Genomic DNA, 3,851 nt, shown 5'->3' on the forward strand with positions numbered 1-3,851 from the left:
GTTTTTTTTGCATTGGTGCAATGCAACATGCTCCATCCCACCAACACAAGAAAAAAGTGTGTGTCCCATGGTTTCTTTTTTTGTTTCATGAGACAAAAAGCGAGGGAAATACTCAAAAAGACAAACAATTCTAAAGTACCCTTTTTGCCCTTTGCTGGCTCTAAATTACTCAAATTCATGCAAATTTCGACGCGGATCTCAAAGTTTACACTACTTTTTGTTTTATAAGAACGGTGTAAATCCATTTCATCATGGATATTCTTAAGTTTTTTGGGAAAATCATCCTAAAATATTCATACAGCATTCTTAGGTTTTAGGATCCTAATTCAGATTAGATTTAATATTTAGTAAATACGTCTCAAGCATAAAAACTTTTGTGAAACTCACTCCTTTCCTTACTTGGGGATAATTGACAATTTATAATTGAAAATGTTCTTAATGGCATTCTTAGGGGTCACTCACATATCGATTCTTCCCACGACTAACATCAAATTGACGCAAAGGGGTGGGGGTTAGAGTCTGCAATGCTAAGAAATTTCACCAGAAATATGGATTTTTGAGACGTTTATTCTGTGACAAATGTTATTTCTTTTCCTGATTTTATATACCTAAGTATTCGTTCGCTTCGCTATTTTATAGAACAATTTTAACCAAAACAAACGGCCCGATGTTTATGTCTAGTGTTCCTTTTGTTTAGATGATCCACGTGGCCCTTAAATTTGGCCAACGGTCAGTCTTTTTTTTGTGAAATGCTGCTATTCTGTTGATTATGACTACAGAGATAATTAATTCCAGCAACTTTCCGAAAAAAAGTTTAGAAATTATCTCCATTATTTTTGGACCTACCTCCGGGTGCCCCGGTGGAGGTCCTATAAATTAACCCATGTCCGTTCGTTCGTTCGTTCGTTCGTTCGTTCGTTCGTCTGTCCGTCTGTTACCAGCTTTTCTCAGGATTGGCTCATTAGTTTTTTCTGATTTTTTGCACAATGATGCAAAATGGTAATGCCCAGAACGTGACGGAGCCCGATTTTTGAGAAAAAATTTATTTGGGCAAATTTGGGCCAAAAACTACCTAAAAATAGGGTTTTTTGGACTTTGTGCAAAATCCTGTCATTACTTTTTTCTGATTTTTTGTACAAAGATGGAGGGCAAGATTCTCTAAAGAATGGCCGAAGTGGTTTTTCCCGGAAAATTCTTTTTCACCTTAAAAAACGGATTTTCGTATTTTGGGGAAATTCCCTTTAACCAAATAAGAAAATATAGCTTTCTCAAAGTTGACTCATTATTTTTTTCTGATTTTTTGCACAATGATGCAAAATGGCAATGCCCAAAATGTGACGAAGCCAGATTTTTAAGGAAAATTATTTTGGGCAAATTTGGGCAAAAAACAGCTTAAAAGTTTTTTTGGGCCTGAATGGTTCAAGTGATTTTCGTATTTTGGGAAATTCCTTTTTACCATTTTACATTATTCAACACACAAGCTTTATTTTTCCATTCTGAATTGTTGTACAATTATTGTCACTTTTTTCTTATTTTCATCTGATGTTAATCATTAGGTAGGTCCATTCAGCATGTTGCTTGTTAAAATGTAAACTGAGCAAGCCATAGCAAAATTAAAGATGGCTGACAAAACATCGATGAAAGTGAAGGAGAGAGTTTCATCGATTTTTTATATTTTTTAAACCTTGACGTTAAGAGGTGGGGGTGGGGGGTTTTCAAATTAGCGTCAATTTGACGTTAGTCGTGGGAAGCATCGATATGTGAGTGACCCCTTAGCTTCAGTAGCAAAATTCTATGATGGTGATATTCTTAATTTTTTGACCATTTTCATCATGGACATTCTTATAAAGTGTATTCTTATTTTTAAAAAAGTGTGTTTTCAATAAATCAATTTTTTCTTCCTTTTATCCTAAATAGGCTAGAATATTAATCCTAGTAGGATAATTTATCCTATTTATCCTAGTTAGGATAATTTATCCTATTTATCCTAGTTAGGATAATTTATCCTATTTAGGCTAAATACTCGCATTTATCCTAATTTGCAATAGTCCTTGACTGTTACAGACAAATCGTGTTTCAACTGGATGGCGCTGAGTCCAGTGAAGACCTAGCCAGAGGATATTGCCATCTTGAATTTTTTCACTTTCTTTTCAATATTTATATTAAAACAAACATTTTTTAATATAAAAATCAACATTTTTACAAAAGGATCATTGGCCATATTTTAGAAAGGTAGGTCAGTGTCCGTTGGTGACCAAAAAGGGCACTTTGGGCACTTTTCAAAGCAACTTATAAAGAATTATTATAATCATTAGAACATAAAAGATGGAATTTCTTAATCCTAAATGAAATATTTTCATGCAATTACAAAATTCCACCAAGACTGAGTACACACATCAAACTTTCAAAACACGCAAATCAAAAGCAATAATTATATGTCATCACACATTCAGTGGGTTTAGATCAATGGTTTGATTCGATCGTCTGGTGGTTCTATTCCCAGGAGAATAATTTACTGTCAGCCAAATAAGGATTATTTTTGTACCTTCGCGGGTGATTTTTCAGCTTGAGTTTATGTCTAATGTTATGGTTTTTTGAAGTGCTTGTTCTAAGAGATGAGCAAATTTGGTTATTTCTAGTTTTCAAAAGAAGCAAATTTGATCTTTCTTCTATAAGATTACACTTTAATATAATGACAATTATACATTTAAGTTTTATATTAATACTTTCTTTTTGCATATGTTTTGCATACTTTCTAAGGCGAAAAGGTCATTCACGATAACATCGAAAAATAACTCTGTCTGAAAGAAATATATATTTGAGTTATAATGACAAAGAACATTAAAACTCAGGAATTCAAGGCCACATGAGATTTCTATCCTAAATTGGTGCAAACCTATAAACCCTAAATTAAGCAGTGACCAAGTAAGGGTCTGTGTTGAAGGTGTGTGGATGGAAAATGGAAAGCACAAAGCAATTGAAAAAAAAAATCCAACCTATCAAACTACCCATTCAGCATTTGAAAAAAACGAAATTAAAATTTTAATTTTGGAAATTCAATATTACATTGAAGGAAGAAATTTTGGTGGCAGGAATTTAATTTGGTGGTTAACTTGAAAAATCTAATTTGGCAGACAAAAGAAACATTTTTGTCCAAAAAGCGCCATTTAAAAAGGAAAAACCTGTTTTAAAGCCTGAAATAGCACACATTAACAATAAACGAGCAACTTAAATTTGTCGGGAATTTAAATTGGCGGATGACAGGAAAAATTAGATTTGGCGGGAATCCACCAAGGTTTTTTTCCTTTATTAATGTATTTTTTTTATTTTGAAAAACTCCTGTAGACCAACAAATTAGCTTGGTCTCGTCTAATATAATCTGTGTTATTATTGAGAAATTTCCTTGTGATCTCTGTATTTAGGATCACCATGAACCATATTCTTTTGCCTCATGGTCCCTAAATGGGTTACAGTGAGCCTTGAAATTAAAAGATCATTTTAAACCATAATAATTATCCAGTCCCACTCAATACAATCAATAACTTGAATACGTAATAAACTAGAAAACTGTGAAATAGTTTATGGTCTGGATATCCGGGCTACATTTGTATATTTGCCCCATCGTGTGGCTGTCAATATCTTCTTCTTTATCGACCGCCGGAGTCGGTTTCTTTCATAGTGGTACGCTAATCTCGTTTTGCCTTGGCTCATTACTTTGTCTACCATTTACTTTCGGTTTTTTTAACTAGATTACCCAGGTGTTTCTCTTTTTTTTCCCTGAATGTCTTTTATTCGAAATTGAATAATTGAGACATGAAAAATGACTATATTGTAATCTGTTTTCAATGAAT

This window comes from Clytia hemisphaerica, unplaced genomic scaffold, assembly GCF_902728285.1.
Source record: "Clytia hemisphaerica strain Z4C2 unplaced genomic scaffold, Clytia hemisphaerica genome assembly, whole genome shotgun sequence".
Classification (NCBI taxonomy): Eukaryota; Metazoa; Cnidaria; class Hydrozoa; order Leptothecata; family Clytiidae; genus Clytia; species Clytia hemisphaerica.